The 19,145-nt window shown below is 36.2% G+C and overlaps 1 pseudogene; it reads right to left on the minus strand.

Moving 5' to 3' along the window:
- Positions 1 to 369: 369 nt before the first annotated feature.
- Positions 370 to 1,182, minus strand: LOC130850210 (E3 ubiquitin-protein ligase RNF170-like; annotated as a pseudogene).
- Between the last annotated feature and the right edge of the window lie 17,963 nt (positions 1,183 to 19,145).

Below are 19,145 nucleotides of genomic sequence, written 5' to 3' on the forward strand. Positions count from 1 at the left end.
ACTGAGCAGGATGAATTGGATAAACTGTATATTTGATAATATCTTACTATACATTCAATTAATCTGAATAATTTGGAGGGGGAAGATAGAGAAGCATCCCATTTTATGTAATTCCATATTTTCCCACAACTTTATAGACAACACAGAATCAAGATACAGCTGTAAATCATTATAATTCTAACCTTAATATTGGGACCTGTGACATGTAAAAATTCCAGTCATATATTGCTAGGCATTTGGCAAATGATAATCACGTTTGTCATACAGTGGTTTTAAGCTTGTAAGATAATATTCAAATGCTTTATACTGCCATGGTCCTTTTGTTTGACTTTATACATTAGCGCAAATATTTTAGTAAACTCATTTTTTTCATCTGTTTAGTCTCTGTGTTATTACTTCTCCATACATAATAGAGATGTAGATGAGCAATAAGAAGATGACAAAGAAATCATCAAGAAATCCCAGGATTCCAAACAAGGCTTCAGGTACAAAATCTAGAGGTGATATGTGATAGAAAAAAGCTCCCATTAAACAAAGTATTATCCTGATTCAGAACATCCAGAAAAGACCCCCGACTGAAAACATCTCCTTGAACGCAAGCCTCAGTAAGGTGGGGAGGTCCATAATTCTCTCCATAATAGATCTGGGCTGCCCTGAGAATCTCTGGTTATAATTATTAATATCTTGATGCAATGATACAGCATTCTGAGACTGGTTATTTTCACCAAATACTGTTAGCAGTAAAGTTACCATTTGTCTACAGATTGGACAACTGATCGCCCCAAGCCACAAACTGTATCGTCATTATGCAACAATGCAGGTACCACAAAAGAGATGTCTACAGTTTGTTTCAACAGGAAGGGAAGCTTGATGTAAACAGATTGGACAGTACATGTCAGGGTAGAACTGCTGTCGGGCAGCAGCGGGTGCATCCTGTTCTGTTTGAAGTTGTTCCCGAAGCACCCTTACCAGCTCTTGGTTTTCTAGATGAATGTTTTGATGTGCATTTCTGAAAAGTGCATATACCAGGGTAGCAATCAAGGTGAAACTGACCACAACTGCCACAAGTACTTGGTCACTGACTCCTTCTATGACTGAATCACCACCCAGTTTCAAACTGTGAACTTCACCTTGATATTTGGCCATTCCAGGTCTGGGAGTAAGCTCAGCTTATAGTTCAGAATTCTGTGACCTGCCTGCAGTATGGAATCACTCTGAGACTGCAGTCCCTCTGCACCGCGGAGGACACCTCGCTGGCTCCCAGTGACCAAGGGCACAGATTGTTTCTGGGGCTGCCCGCCGCCCTCACGGGCGACCACTCGTTGCCTGCTGTGGGCTGGGCACACGGGCTTGGCGCCCCATCAATTCTTTTCATCTCTTATTGGTTGGAAGTTACTCTAGGAGAAAGAAAATGCTTAAGTACACCAGAGGATGTCCTCATATAGATTTGTGGTGTTTGAACCTCAGTGTACAAGAACTGTTTGCTGTCCACTGTCATCGGGCTAACTTCCATGATTAGTCGGGGGTTATGGACAGAGGAATGGCACCAGCTGTTATGCAGGCCAAAGGAAAGGAAATTGATATATACTAACGGTGTTATTTTCATAGTACCAAGTCAGTGTAAACTTTTTAAAATGAAAAATGTTTGGTATATAATCAGTGAAACAAATATTAAATCTTCCTAAATATTAGAAGAAGCAATTCCGTACATATGGGCACCTTATCTTTGACAAAGGAGGCACGAATATACAGTGGAAAAAAGACAGCCTCTTCAATAAGTGGTGCTGGGAAAACTGGACAGCAACATGTAAAAGAATGAAATTAGAACACTTCCTAACACCATACACAAAAATAAACTCCAAATGGATTAAAGACCTACATGTAAGGCCAGACACTATAAAACTCCTAGAGGAAAGCATAGGTAGAACACTCTATATGACATACATCAAAGCAAGATCCTTTTTGACCCACCTCCTAGAATCATGGAAATAAAATCAAGAATAAACAAATGGGACCTCATGAAACTTAAAAGCTTTTGCACAGCAGAAGAAACCATAAACAAGACAAGAAGGCAATCCTCAGGATGGGAGAAAATACTTGCCAATGAAGCAACGGACAAAGGATTAATCTCCAAAATATACAAGCAGCTCATGCAGCTTAATACCAAAAAAGCAAATAACCCAATCCACAAATGGGCGGAAGACCTAAATAGACATTTTTCCAAGGAAGACATACAGATGGCCAACAAACATACGAAAAGATGCTCAACATCACTAATCATCAGAGAAATGCAAGTCAAAGCCACAATGAGGTATCACCTCACACTGGTCAGAATGGCCATCATCAAAAAATCTAGAAACAACAAATGTTGGAGAGGGTGTGGAGAAAAGGGAATTCTCCTGCACTGTTGGTGGTAATGTAAGTTGGTACAGCCACTATGGAAAACAGTTTGAAGTTTCCTTAAAAAAACTACAAATAGAACTACCATATGATCCTGTAATCCCACTACTGGGCACATACCCAGAGAAAACCATAATCCAAAAAGCAATTTCATAAAACAAAACAAAAAGACCATGAGGTAACAAATTAAAAAGTATTGAAAAGGAAACTAAACCTTAATTTCATGCAAAAGAACTAAAAATGAAAACATATCTGCCATATCGATAAATGTAAAAGGATCACAGACTTAACTGTATACTATACATAGGAGACACACTTAAAACAAACTGGTTGTAAGTTTAGATATAATCTTATAAGTAGAATTTAGAAGAAAAAGGTGCAAACAAAAACAAAGTAGAGATTCAGTTTAATATCAGACAGGTATATTTTGGGATGAGAAGCATTAAATGAGACAAAAATTGAACTTTATAACAATTAGTTAGTTCCTCAAATGAAGATCTAACAATTATAAGTATGTACGCAATTAACAAAGTACACATTCTTTAAGTTGCACATTCAACTTATCTACGCCATTAAAAACAAGTCTCAGTTTCAATGGAATTAGATCACTCGAAGTATGTTCACTGAGCATAGTGGGATTAAGTTAGAAGTCAATAACAAAAAGATCAAAAGAAATCCCAGCTTCTAGTAAGGTGAGCAATACAGTGCTAAATAAACATTGAGTCAAGTAACAAATCTCAATGGAAATTTTAACATTTTAAATTTAATGATAATGAAAATACTCATATTACAACTCAAAATTTGTTGTACCCAAATCAATCTACGGGCTTAACAGAATCCAAATAAAAATCTGAGCAGTTTTTTTGGGTCAAGTTGAACATGCTTATTGTTCGATTTTTATGGATTTTCAAAGGACAAACACCAGTTCAGGGAAATTTTGAAAAAGAAAAACAACTTGGAGGACTTTCCCTTCCAAAAATATTAAAATTATTATAAAGCTACAGTAGTTAAGACAGTTGGTACTCATACAAGGACAAACAAATGGATCAGTGGAACAGAATAGAGAACAGAATAGGTTTAAAATCCATATATTTATGGTTTTCTAATTTCATTCTCTGGAATATAGTGATGAAAATATCATCTTTTTAGTAAATGGTCCAAGTGAAAAACACAAGAGAATAATTTTATCACCTTGGGGTCAGTAAATATTTCATAAACATGATGCAAAATGAATTAATCATAAAAGGAAGGATTGATAAATTTGACTTAAAATTAAGGAAACTCTGTTCATCAAAATACACTGTAAAAAGAATGTCGTTGAGAGTAATTTTATTATTTAGCCATCAAATTTGTCAAAGTGTTCAGCTCCTATAATAATTTGTTTTACTTGTGTATGCTATTGATGTACTACACACCACATATCTTTGTTTTGTTACTTTTAATATATGGTTGAAAATCTTTCTAGCCTGGAAATCTTTAGCACTTATGTTATTTTTGTCCTTTTAAAAAACTCATGTCTAATCCATTATTTCTCATGAAATGCATATATTAATGGAAATAAAAGTAAACACAAAATGTTAAGATTTTGAGAGATTTCTTTTGGATGGAATCATAACACACAAAGATATTCAAGGTAATTTACATGAAAAACAACAACAATGGGTCCTGAGTGGAACAGCTGCGATGTGATTGAATAAACACAATAAGTCTATGAATAAATGCAGGCCGGTTTTTCTCAAGGTTATACCAGTCCCATGGTGTTTAAACTAAAATATATGTAAGTATCTTAGGTTATCACTAGCAACACTAACTTCTATGCTCCATGGTCAGGAATTCTGTTCTAAGGGATCTGGGATGTGTCCTTACAATCTGGACTCTGTAAGAGGGGGAATTGGAGGAAGGTGATCAAAAGGTATTGTACAAACTTTCAGTTATAAGATAAATAAGTACTAGGGATGTAATGTACAACATGATAACTACAGTTACCACTGCTGTATGATATACAGGAATGTTGTTAATAGAGAAATACTAAGGGTTCCCATCACAAGGAGATTGTTTCAAATTTTCTTTTCACTGTATCTCTATGAGATGATAGATGTTAACTAAACCTACTGTGGTAATCATTTCACAATATATGTAAGTCAAACCATCAGGGTGTACAGCTTAAACTTACACAGTGATGTATCTATATTTCTCAATAAAACTGGAAAAAAAAAGAATCTACACTTTCAACATAGCATTCCTAAGTGACTTGAACTGCAGATGACCCAAGAATCTCATTTTAAGAAACATGTGTATAGGGCTTCCCTGGTGGCGCAGTGGTTAAGAATCCACCTGCCAATGCAGGGGATATGGGTTTGAGCCCTGGTCTGGGAAGATCCCACATGCCATGGAGCAACTAAGCCCCTGTGCCACAACTACTGAGCCTGCGCTCTAGAGCCCAAGAGCCACAACTATTGATCCCACATGCCGCAACTACTGAAGCCTGCGTGCCTACAGCCTGTGCTCTGCAACAAGGGAAGCCACTGCAATATGAAGCCCGCACACTGCAATGAAGAGTAACCCCCGCTCTCTGAAACTACAGAAAGTCCGAGTGCAGCAATGAAGACCCAATGCAGCCAATAAATAAAAAATAAAATTAAAAAAAAACCATGTATATACTAGCATATGTCTATATTGGTGAGGCTACGTAGTGTTCAAAACACATGCATAGAGCAACATGGATACAACTAGAGATGATCATACTAAGTGAAGTAAGTCAGAAAGAGAAAGGCAAAGAGCATATGATATCACTTATATGTGGAATCTAAGATATGACACAAATGACCTATCTGTGAAACAGAAACAGAATCATGAACATAGAGAACAGACTGATGGTTGCCAAGGGGGAGGGGGCTGGAGGAGGGATGGAGTGGGTGGTTGGAGTTAGCAGATGTAAGTTTTTATATATAGAATGGATAAACAACAAGGTCCTGTTGTATAGCACAGGGAACTATATTCAATATCCTATGATAAACCGCAGTGGAAAAGAATATTAAACAAAGAATATGTATATGTATATGTATATGTATATGTATATATATATATATATATAAATAACTGAATCACTTTGCTGTACAATAGGAATTAACACAACATTGTAAATCAACTATAGTTTAATTAAAAAATAATAAAATCCAACATCTACTCCTTCATAAAAAAATATGCAAAGAACTTAGTCACACTGTAAAATACAAGGAATGTTATCAATATTAAAAGCCTTACATATTTTAATTTGAATATTTAAAACTAGAAAACTGAGTGAAATTGTGATATTGTCAAGACTGGTACCTTCGCTGTGGTTGCCCTACAGGGGTCAGGGTTGATGCCCTACTAGTTTAGATGGTGACTGTGATGAAGCCACATGTGCACAAAAAGGTATGAAAGATTCCTTACTCACAGAAGCAAGCTTTTTGAGAACAGGGCAGGCTCCGCAGCAGATCTAAGAATGGCTGGAGAGAAAGTGAGTAGCTGGTGCCTTGACGAATGGTCATGGTTAGTAAAGGGCATGGAGAGAGGATTCCTATTTACTTGACTGGGGCTTTCATGGTTTGAAGTTCCTGCTGGAGTCAAAGAAGAAAATGCAGGGCTTTCTAGTCAGATGTGGGCAAATGGGGAAAAAGAAAGCTGTGCTTGAAATTTTGTCAGGAGTCAAAGATCAAAATGGATCAATCTTTTATTAAAATACCTGACAATATAAAGTCATGAAGATTTAGCTGAAAGTTCTGAGATATGACTTTTGGCTGTCTGCACTCAGTAGAAATTTCTTCCTTCCTTCCTCCCTCCCTTCCCTCCCTCCCTTCCCTTCCTCCCTTCACTTCTTTCCTTCTCTCCCTTCCTTCCTTCCCTTTCTCTTTCTTTCCTTCTTTCTTTCTTTCTTTTTCTTTCTTTCTTTCTTTCTTTCTTTCTTTCTTTCTTTCTTTCTTTCTTTCTTTCTTTCTTTCTTTCTCTTTCTTTCTTTCTTTCTTTCTTTCTTTCTTTCTTTCTTTCTTCCTTCCTTCCTTCCTTCCTTCCTTCCTTCCTTCCTTTCTTTTTCTTTCTTTCCTTCTTTCTTTTTCTTTCATCTGTATTTTTAAATAATAGAAGGATCAGTAATTACTTAGCCATAATGAGGTACATAGTATTGTATCAAACACTTTGCAAAGTATAAAAAGTTTATTTTTAATATGGAAGTATTATTTTAAAAGCATTATTCTATTCTAAATGTACTTTAATTGCATTGAATTCTGTCAGCTTAATCAAATAAATTTAAAATTAATATTCTGTAAGAAAAATTCATGGGTTTACTAAATCACATAACAAAATAGTCTAACACTTATAACCAATGAGTATATATAAATCTTGTACGTCTTTCTATTAAGAAAATCAAAAGCAGTTTCCACAGTGGGGTTATTATACTGTGGAAATACTCTGTTGCAGCTGAATTCCTTCAGAAAGTAGAGTCCAGAGCAAGATTTCAGAAGTTGACTCAACAATAAGAAGCCAATAATGACGTTCATGCACACGTATTTTTGTATTTTGAAGGTATAGGTTAACAAGCAAAAAATGGGAGAAAACTGTTGGCATACATACATCCAGCCAAGTATTAAAGTTTAGCAGAACCAAAGGTAATCCTCAGATAAATACACAGAAATTGCTCTTAAAAATACTATGTGAAGATTTTAATTCTAAATATTGGAAAAATCAAAGTGATTTCTTTTAAAGAATAAAGTAAGCTATAACTGGCACTAAAAAAAAGCCTTACCGCCTACCTATGAAAACAAGTTTTAGCTGCAGGTGAGTAAGTAAACAAGCCTTAAAAAGCTTTCAGAAGAATAAAACAACAAGGAGAAGAAATGGAAAAAATGTCTCCCAGGGAACAAAGCAGCCAATCTTTTCTATAACTCTGCAGGGATGGCTATCTGTGACTATGAATACTATATCCAGGGAAAAGTTAGGCCTACTCTTCAGCTTTTCATTTTACAGGTAAGAGGAATGCTTGGATAACTGCTCTGGACACTTTTGTTTTGTTTTTATTGGTTTCTTTAAGAATGATTGTGAGATACTCCCTTGTGTAGTAGGAAAATTCTTGGTGTTAATGTTATTTTATAGAAGATTTTTGGTGGTACACCATAGCACCAAATAGACAATAAAATATCCATATTTGAGTCCAATTTTTGAAAGAATACATTTATCTACTGAGCAAGAGAAAGGCCATTCATCTCCTGAGTTATTAAAAACTTTCATTTCAACCTGATATGAGAAGAATAAATTCAATGAACCAGTAAATTAGAGGTTTAAATAAACTGGCTTAGAATAGAGGGAAAAAGGAATCAGTATATGATACTACAGAAAAATTATGGGCTTTGAAGTCATACAGATCTGAGTTCAAAATTTAGTTAGCAAGTTAATCACCATGTAACCTTGTAAAAGATAGATAATATGACTGAATCTTCAGCTTCTTCCTATAAAAAACGTGCAAAATGATTGTCATGATTTGAATTGATGAACATGAACCACAGTGTCCAGGAACAATATCTGTCATCTAGTAGGTCCTCAAAAACTACTATATATTACATAATAATTATAGAACGAGCAATTAGTAAAATATCAGCAATTCCGAAAGTAAACCCTGCTGAATTCTGGTCCCTTGAGGTTGCTAAGAAAAAGGAAAGTTTTCCAAGTTAACACAAGACTGGGTACCAGTATATTGAGAAGGAACACTCAGATATTATTTTGCAGGTTAGAATTGAGCATATCCAAGAATGTCTGACATTCAGCCCTAGACTTCCAACTGCCTTTTTGACATCTTCCTTTGGCAACCTAAGAGGTGTTTCAAAAATCACAGGGCCAAAATGGAACTCTTTGGGTCTACCCTAGCTCCATCGTTACCATTTTATGGACCTACAGTCTCTCTACATCTACTGACCAGTTATCATCTTCTCTGAAAATGTCAGCATCCCCCACACTATTTTTTAACCTTGACACTGGGTATTCCCTTTGATGATTCCCGTGTTCTCAATCACCTCCACCCAATGTTTTCCATCAGAAAGCTCTGTAAATTCTACTTCTTAAATACATCTGCAATCCACCCATATTCCTTTTTATTTCAACTGCCTGTATATTATGCAAAGTTCTTTATATGGGGTTCAAAGACTGCCAAAAGAGCCAAAGATGTAGCTCTAATTAAATATTAGTTTTATTTAAGGTTTTAAGCTATTTACTTTATACATTTAAAAAAGATTATTCTGAAAAGTTGTCCATTGGTCTGAGCAGACTGCCACAGGGATCCTAGCTCACTCAGAGAGTATAGATTCTTTTGGCATGTAATTCATTCTAAGACATCTTGCATAATAGGACTATGGCTGATTGTTTTTTTTTTTTTTTTTTTTTTTGCTTCTCTTTTTGCTGTTGTTGTTATTGATTTTAACTTTAAGTCATGTTCCCGCAGCATTTCAGCTTGGTTTTCAGCTTGGCAGTTAAATACAACACATACAGATACTAAGACTGAGATAAGCTCCTATTTTATTTAAATTAAGACATAGGGATTTGTTTAAAGTGAAAATGAAGCAAAGGGCAGGGGCAGACCTAGTACATAACACTTCTTTCATACCTATACTCCCTAATTCTGGGGCAGAATATGTGTCACAGATTTACCACTGATATTCCTTATACAAGGTAGTCTTCTGTATTTGCAAGAGGTTCAACACATTCTGTGCCACAGGCTTTTCCTATTAAGAATTATATCCCCATTCAAAAATCACTCAACTTAATCTTTGTGTCCTGTATGCTCTTGAAACAAACTCAGGGTATATAAGATCATTTCTTCATCAGAGTAAGAAAGCAGTCATAGGCAGAAATATGAAGCTAGGCTGTCAATGGAGACAAACTTCATGTTCAGTTCTTGAGGAGGAGACTTATGGATGCTGGCATGCAGGCATATTTATTGCTAAAGCTACTGGTTACCATAGTAACTAGATTTATAGTGTGTGTGTGTTACAAACACTACTTCTTTACAGCTGGACGAAAACATTCAGATATGATACAAGCAGTAGATAATCAGGGTTAATTAGCTTAAAATCTGAAATGTTCTTTCTCAAAACCCGTGTGTGTTTGTCCTAGTCCCACAGATTCCCACAATTCTCCCACTGATTAGATATTGAAAGAAGTGCAATAAAAGATGACTCTAATGGCAATGGTTCGAAGCTGGTTATTAATTATACAAAGTCATATTTGGAATACGTAACTCAATGATCTTTGTTCAACGGAATAGGTATTACTTCCTCGATTTCCTATCACAATGGCCTCCAGGATATTTTTGATAAAATGAACAGAGATTTAGTCAGAGTTTTATTTATTTTCTACACACAAGAATAGAACATATAGGTTTAACATCTGATGGAGCACCACAGGATATTCTGATAGGACTTCTAACTTCTACTTTTGTGAATATAGACTCTGACTTTGTGACTTGTTAATTGAATATCTTGGGGGAAAGTAGCAATTTCTGATCATTATAATCTATGTTCTATAAAAAAAATCAATTGTTGGCTTTTAAATGCCATTTAAATGATTAAGCCCCTTGTTACCTTTATAACACTTGCATGAGAAATTGACAACATCTGCATGTATTAACAACAGTATGTGCCACATATATACAATGGAATATTACTCAGCCATAAAAAGGAATGAAATTGAACTATATCTCATGAGGTGGATAGAGTGAAGCAAGCCAGAAAGAGAAAAACAAATACTGTATGCTAACACATATATATGGAATCTGAAGAAATGGTACTGATGAAACCAGTGACAGGCAAGAGTAGAGATACAGAAGTAGAGAATGGACTTGAGGACACAGGGCTGGGGTGAGGGGCAAAGGGGAAGTTGGGACGAGGTGAGAGAGTAGCATAGACATATTTACATTACCAGCTGTAAAACAGATAGCTACTGGGAAGTTGTTGTATAACAAAAGGAGATCAACTTCATGGGAGATGCCTTGGAAGGCCAGGACAGAGAGGGTGGGGGGGAGTCGCAGGAGGGAGGGGATATGGGGATATGTGTGTAGATGCAGCTGATTCACTTTGGTGTACCTCAGAGATGGGTACAAGAGTGTAAAGCAAATATATTCCAATAAAGAGTTTAAAAAAAAAAGTATGATCTTTACAATTCTGTTCTAATTATTCAACTCAAGCTTAAGAATTTGACTGAGTGATGTTTCTTTTACTGCAATTATTTTCAATTTTAAAAATAATTTTTAATCCAACAAAGAATATGTCTTTCAAGAAATCTTACTTACATTAAAAAAAAAAATGTGCTAATGAGGTGAACCAGTACATTTGCATGACAAGAGTTCTTCCATATTTCTTCTGTACCAATATGTCTACATTCATGTAAAACCTCTTATATTGGCCATTCTGTACTTATAGTCAACTAACTCAGCTTGACTTGAAGCCCTTGGATATAGTTCTTGTCAAAAGACCTGATGATTTTTAGAACAGAAATCATTCCAGCTCAGGGTGGTTTGAGGACTGTAGATTTTTGTTGCTGATATTAATGAGGCAGGTCATTAGTTTGGTGGAAGTGTCACTCTAGATGGTAGGTGATAATATTGCATTTAGGGAGATGTGTTGAGTTAGGAGAAAAGTTTTTGACTTTCAGCCAAAACTTTTCTCTTATCAAAGAAGATATTTTTATACTCTGAATTCACATTTGGCATCAATTACAAAAGCAAGCCCTAAAGGAAGTAGGAGTCCTTAATATCATAGTTATAATTTTGTACCATCCTCTTATTTTTCTTGTTTTTAATACTGTATTCTCCTGGGTAATTTTATTATTGAATCAGAACCTTGACAACAGTTGCATGTTATATAAAGGTAACTATGTTGTTCTATGTAACATCAGTTTCTGGTGCCCAAATAAATTATTGTAGATGATGACTGAAGTTCTTAAATTGGATGTCTTGACTTTAGTGAGAGGTATGATCTGAAACTGTATTTACATGAATATAACACTTACCACAGTTCTTATATCAGTTTCTGCATGTGCAATGGTAGATTTGCTTTCCATCCCTGTGTTAATCATTTTATGCCTGAAGCAGAACTCTCTCCAGGATTAGCTTATTTAGGATGAATAGGTCAAGCAGAGTATGGAAGCCCGAACAATGAAATTCCTTATCATCAGTGGCACAGAAGGCCACAAATCCTTTTAAAAAATAGGTGCTTAGGGATACTATATGAGCATCTTCCATAGCCTTAAAATAGTGCTTTTTAAATGCGTGGTCAACAGTGAAATTCAAACAAGCACCTTATATGTTATACTGCAATGTGTGGATTTTAAATTAAATTATTCATTTAACCTGATTCAAAAATCCTTGGGAGAAATGAGATGCAAATCAGTGAAATATGAGTATTTTCTTGCTTTAATTTCACAGGAAATCAGAAAAACAAGAAATTATGGAGAGAGATTTTAATTTTCTTACAAATACCTAAATTATGAATACAATCATTGTTGGATTATTTGTCTATGATAAATCATCTTTTGAAAGCATTTCTTATATTGTAAAAATTTCCCTGTTTACTAGATTTTAATTCAATGGTAGCTTTTTAAGCAATATATACAAATATGTGTATACATAGGCATTTTTAAACAAATATTGCATATCTATCAATGTAAAATCTGCCAAGTGCAGAAGTATTACAATGAACATTTAATAGTATTATGTTCTTATATTTTATACTTCAAGTTATACCATGAAATAAACAAAACGCAAGTTACACATATATTTATATCTTTTAAAATTATCTCCGATTATGTTCATGTTTTTCTTAAATATGATTCTTAGAAAATGATCCTTTAAAACCAATGTTCCAATTAGGTTCATTCTTTTCAGGTGAGTTGTTTGATGAAGTAAGTATCTGTGGATATATTTACAATTTATGCCATTTGATGATTTTTCTTGTTTTGCTCAGTGTAAGTCTAACAGCAGTTTTTGTAAAATTATTTCAACTAAATTATCAGCTCAAAAATTCCAGACACTATTTTAAATAAACAGGTACTTTTTGGTTTTTTCTTAAGATTATTTATGTATTTATTTATTGGCTGCCTTGGGTCTTCGTTGCTGTGTGCAGGCTTTCTCTAGTTGCGGTGAGCGGGGGCTACTCTTCGTTGTGGTGCGTGGGCTGCTCATTGCAGTGGCTTCTCTTGTTGAGGAGCACAGGCTCTAGGCTCATGGGCTTCAGTAGTTGTGGCACATGGGCTCAATAGTTATGGCTCACAGGCTCTAGAGCTCAGGCTCAGTAGTTGTGACACACAGGCTTAGCTGCTCTGTGGCATGTGGGATCTTCCTGGCACAAGGCTCGAACCCGTGTCTCCTGCATTGGCAGGCCGATTCTTAACCACTGTGCCACCAGGGAAGCCCCAATAAACAGGTACTTTTAAGTATATTTAAAGAATGCGCACACTATAATACCAATTTCAAGTATTTTGCAAATGTTTTGGAGAAAAAAATAAATCTAACAACATTGTAATAATTGAAAACCATTATAAAATCACCTAATCAATGAACAGAGAAAGAGGATGTTAGGGAAACCAATGAACTGGAGATGTAACAACCTGAGGCTAATTTTAACCACTAACAAGTTAGATGACTAATTACAACCACCTTTGTCCTTTGTTTTCAGACTTAAATATCAAGAGGGGTGACAAGAATTCAGTAACTACTTTGGTTTTAATATCCTGTGATTTGGTAAATGAAAAGAAGCATTACGATTTGAAATTGTCAAGACAGGCTTCATAAAAGAGTTTTGGCTTCATGAACCATAGTTGTACACGATCTGGTTAAGTAAGGAGGAGGAAAGAGGCATTTCTCTTAGGGCATAGATCAGCAGAGGAGGAAATAAGTAAGAATGAAATATTGGCTGGGAAGGGGACCTACCTCACTGGGGAAAAAATGCATACAATCTAGGTAGCAAGTACTAGGCTTTAAGAGAGTGAGGTAGGGACAAGCCTTGAATTTTTGGATGAGAAACTTGGACTACACTTGATATGAAATAAGAAGCCACAGGGCAGCCTGAAGCATAGAAACAACATTCTGAAATCTGCCTTTATGACTTGCAATTCGGGATGAGCTGGCTGGTGGAGATAAGAAAGGATGTCCATCAGGAGGTCATGCTGTTACCCACTCTAAAGGGATGCAGGCTCAGAGTGCTGGCAGTCAGAAGTAAAGAACAGCATACATTCAGCAGCTACTTAAAAAAAAAAAAACCTGAGAAAATTTGGAGATGATTAAACTTACTGAAGAGCACTATATAAGGTCTATGTTCATAGCTATTTGGACTTTGTCTAATTCTATAGTTTATTACTGCCTGCCATTATATGATATTTCTATCTTGCTGTTTAAAAAAATTCTTCTCATGTTTGATGAAAATTTTCATTAAAAAACTATCTTTCTATTTAGCATCATTCTCTGTTTGGCAATCTGCTATTGGGAACAAACAGCTAAAAACAATGTTGGAGTAAAACCTACAAGAGCTATGTGCTTGTTTACTATGTCACCTTAAACAATGGACACTTTGCTATTAAAAAAAAATCCTAAATTTGGAAATAGAGACAAAAAGATTATGGAATATCTTGTCAATGTAATCCTGAAGCATTTTCTAACAGAAATACCAAAGGAATACTTAATTTTCTAGAGGAGTATACCAATGTTTGATTAAATGTTTATGATTGATTAAGGCTCAGACTTGAACATATAGATTTCTGACCAGTAGAAAATAGTACTTCAGCTATTACATTTTTATATTCCTGGGGAATATTACCCATTGTTGTATTCATTGATAAATTAATTTCAGTATCCTTTTGCCTGAAAGACTACTAAAAACTCCATTTCTCAAACTTGTATTTGAACCAGCTTAACTATTCTACAGTTTCTCTCATTGTTAAGGAAATCATTGACTCCTACCAACTAAATATTCATATAAAAGTAAATTTTAACCTTATAAAAATTATACTTTGGCAACACCAGTTCCTTCACTCCAAATTATAGTTATCCCAGACTGTGTAATTGATCTACCAAAGTTATAGAACAGAGAAAGGGTTATTGTGTGTACACACACATGCGACTGAATCCTGGACCTGACTGCTGTTAAAATTCCTTTAGCTCTTTCTAAAAAGGAGGACTGACTTTTTAACCTGTGCTCCAAACTCTGTGGTGTTAATATTAGATCTTTCTTTTCTCTGACAACCCCCCCCCTCCCTAATTAGTGATAATTTCTCTCCTTCCCAAACAGAAATATCTATTAATTACCCACAGACTAGTTTAGTCATCATTTTAAATTATATCCTAGTTTATTAAGACTATACCTCAGTGCTTTCATATACATAATCAAACACAACTTCCAAAAAGAATATCTAAAATAGAGATATATTTCTCCTAAGGTCAATTCTTTAAAGGACTAGAATTCCATATGAAACCAAGAACATATAAGGGTATTTAAAAAATGTGGAAAGAGTTGAGAAATGGGGACAAAAATATCTTTCGCTCAAAAGGGCAGTGGGAGGAATCAATATCCTCACAGGAGATCCCTAATTCAGTTAAGATACATTTAAGTTTGCAGGAACACCTAGAGAAGAGCTTAACCATACAAAAGAATATTATTGAAATGCCTTTGAGGAAAAGCACAGAGGAGAGAATAAAGCATCTGGACAACATGAAAATGAGTTAATAAGAGAATATACAACCAGAAAAGTTTATTTTTGGCCAGGTGGTAAGGATGAGATGGATGAAAAATGTGTAGTAATGTTTCTGGCACGAGGAAGTCTTTATCAAGATTGGGTTTCAACACTGTGAACGTAGAAAACTCATCAATCAGAATATAAAGTGCCAATAATGAGAGAAATAATTTATCTGTGTTAATAGTAGGGAGTCTTTCCTCATAGAGGCAGTTGGACATAATAAATGTCAAGGATAAACAAGATGCTAAAAGACGTATCAACACCTGACAGAGATAAATTTAGCCTTGGTGACATATTTGGATATAAATTCTATGAGAAAGAGCAAAGCAGCCAGTGACATCTGGGAGCTAGCCTGGCACTCTCAGCTCTTGGTGCTGCTACCAGCTGGCCTGACACTTGCAGATGAGCTGAGTTTTTCTCCTTTTCAATACGAACATGTTCATGGAGCACCAACATCAAATAAGGATAATCAGTGATTGAGAAGAATGAAGGCAAACATAAGACCACTTTGCTATAATCATAGCTGAACCCCAAGTAAAGAAAGAACATTGTACAAACTCCAAAAATGACGAAACACACCCCTTATTCTGGCTCATATAAATTATTACAGCTTTAAAAATATCAATAGAAGCATTAGGTTCACTCTTTTTTCCACATCGTCTAAATAAGAATTATTATAAGACTCAATTATAGAATTATCTCTGCTTCCAGGCAACATCCAGTTCAGAGCAAAGTCCTACTTCTTGCCCCAAAATCACCTAAAACAACAGATCCTAAAATGTTTTCCTACTTTCCTTCTACTGAGACATCCTTCAGTTCCCCAGGGTGTGCAGTACCCCTTGTAACAAGGAATCTATAAATCTCACTTTGACTACAGGTGTGTGTGTTCCCTAAGGTCTTCGGCCGTAGAAAATCGACATCTATACACGAAGTCATTTCTTCATAGAATAGTCACTTAGAGTTACCATTATGTTTGGTCTAGAATTTTCAAAGAGAGTTCAGCGTTTTCATGTTAATTCTAGTGGAAATCCTCAGCAAGAAAACTTGAGAGCTGGCTGGTGCCCAGGATCCTGAGTAAGCACACGCTGCCACACATAGTGGAGCACAAGGTCTCACAAGGTCTGCAAGGAACGGAAATGGACAGACTACGTGGCTGACCAAAGACATACTTAGTGGTTACTTGCTGAGGGGTTACTGAAAACATTTCAGCCCTGATGATCTTGGTTGAACCATGTGAAGTGACAAAAATTTGTCTTGCCCAGGCATGAGTAGATCTAAGAATTGGAACTAAAACATGTCAAGTAGCCTTCATTTCTGCATCTTCTCCTAAACTGAGATCTATCGATACATACTAATTTTTTGTATCTTATTATTTGTACTTCAAGGAAAGGAACACAAACACACCAAGAAAAAGTGATAGGGGAGGGTTCATCCTAAAATCTGTGATAATATGGTCTAATTTATTCGTCTTGTATCTTCTAAAAAACACTGACAATTTATGCTCAATACCAGAACCTAAGAAACAGTCTAGACCTTGATCTAAGATCATCAACACTCCCTTAACTCTTTTTATTTTAGGGTGGATGTGAGAGGTCCTTGGAGTGAGCTTTTCATTTCTTTAATACAATTTCTGTCAAAATTAGCTGCTTCTGAGAATTTTAAAAATAACAATGTCAAGGCTCCACCTGAGACTACATGAATTATAATTTCTGTGGCTGGGATCCAAAATTGTTCTTATTTAAGAGCTACCCTGTGAGGGAAAGTTGATCATCACTGAGGGCACAATGAACTTGACTCATATTAATCAACAGAGCTGTTACTTTCCTTGAAGGAGATCAGAGGGATATTGATCAGAAAAATCCTACTCACATCTACAGGGCACCATTTCACAAGCTGTACCTGTACTATATAACCATCCGGGACCGATGAGATTAGGAGTAAATCTCCCAGTGTCCACGAGAATAAATATTGGCTACAATCCCTCCAAACCTCTGAAATAGTCAAAACAATATTTCAGTTATGTTTATCCAAAACTTATGCCAAATTCAAAGCCCCAAATGTTCTCACTATTCTTTTTCATATTTTAATTTTTTGCTTAATGTATTTTGTTGTCTGCTCAAGTTTACTAGCACAGAATAATATCAAGTAAACGAGGAAGGAATAAATTAATACCAATAATATAAAGTGCACCAGATTTTCTTCCACTCTAAAAATAAGTATTTAAAACACTCAACCAGATGTCAGCAAAAAATGGCAGAGTAAGAGCTCCAAAAATTCTTTTCTCCATAAAAGCAATGATAGGCCTGGCAGCAGGGAGCCAGGGTGGGAGGCCCGGCCGGTCCGTCCGCTTCCCGCGGGCCACCGGCGCCCTCGCGAGCCGCAGAGCCCGCGGGAGACGCGAGCCTCGGCCGGACCCCACTTCCCAGGGGCCTCTGCGCACAGAGAGGGGCAGGGCAACGGCTCGCGGCCCCCGCCTCCACAGCGCAGGAGGCTTTAATCCCAGAGGCTTCACCCTCCGGGCGCCTGCCAAGGTGCCCACGGGTCCGGTGCCTCCCCCACCGCATCAGCCAGAAAGATGTAAGCGTGGCAAGGCCCTCTGGGAGAGACTGAATATTCGTTTAATCCAATACTTGGACATTAGTCTGAGGCTTGGACAGTCTTCTATAAACACCTCAATCGCCAGGACAAGCAACCCCAAAAGCTTGGACAACCATGAGGAAACAAAGAAACACCATGCAGGCAAAGGAGCAGGAAAAAAACCCACAAGACCAAATAAATGAGGAGGAAATAGGAAAAATGCCTGAAAAAGAATTTAGAGTCATGATAGTAAAAATGATACAAAATCTCGATAACAAAATAGAGAAAGTACAAGAAACAGTTCATAAGAACTCAGAAAAACAAACAGCAATAGATAACAAAATAACTGAAATTAAAAATACTCTAGATGCTATAACCAGCAGAATGACTGAGGCAGAAGAACGAATAAGTGAGTTGGAAGATAGAATGGGAGAAATAAATGCCACAGAGCAGGAAAAAGAAAAAAAAATAAAAAGACTAGAAGACAGCATCAGAGACCTCAGTGATAACCTTAAACGTACCAACATTCGAATTATAGGCATCCCAGAAGAAGAAGAAAACAAGAAAGGGTCTGAGAAAATATTTGAAGAGGTTCTAGTGGAAAACTTCCCCAACATGGGAAAGGAAATAATTCACCAAGTCCAAGAAGCACAGAGAGTCCCATACAGAATAAACCCAAGGAGAAATACACCAAGACACATATTAATCAAACTAACGACAATTAAACACAAAGAAAAAATATTAAAAGCAGCAAGAGAAAAGCAACAAATAACATATAAGGGAAAACCCATCAGGATAACAGCTGACCTTTCTACAGAAACTCTGCAGGCCAGAAGGGAATGGCAGGATATACTGAAAGTCCTGAAAGAGAGAAACCTACAGCCAAGAATACTCTACCCAGCAAGAATCTCATTCAGATTTGAGGGAGAAATCAAAAGCTTTCCAGACAAGCAAAAGTTAAGAGAATTCAGCACCACCAAACCAGCCTTACAACAAGTGCTAAAGGAACTTCTCTAAGTAGGAAACACAAGAACAGGAAAACACCTACAAATACAAACCCAAAACAATTCAGAAAATGGTAATTGGAACACACATGTCAATAATCACTTTAAATGTCAATGGATTAAATGCTCCAACCAAAAGACACAGACTGGCTGAATGGATGCAAAAACAAGACCCTTCTATATGCTGCCTACAAGAAACCCACTTCAGACCAAGGGATACATATAGACTGAAAGTGAAGGGATGGAAAAAGATATTCCATGCAAATGGAAGTCAAAAGGAAGCTGGAGTAGCAATACTCATATCAGACAAATTAGACTTGAAAGTAAAGACTATTAAAAGAGACAAGGAAGGGCACTACATAATGATCAAGGGATCCATCCAAGAAGAACATATCACAATGGTAAATATCTATG

The sequence above is a fragment of the Hippopotamus amphibius genome, chromosome 3 (genome assembly GCF_030028045.1).
Source record: "Hippopotamus amphibius kiboko isolate mHipAmp2 chromosome 3, mHipAmp2.hap2, whole genome shotgun sequence".
Classification (NCBI taxonomy): domain Eukaryota; kingdom Metazoa; phylum Chordata; class Mammalia; order Artiodactyla; family Hippopotamidae; genus Hippopotamus; species Hippopotamus amphibius.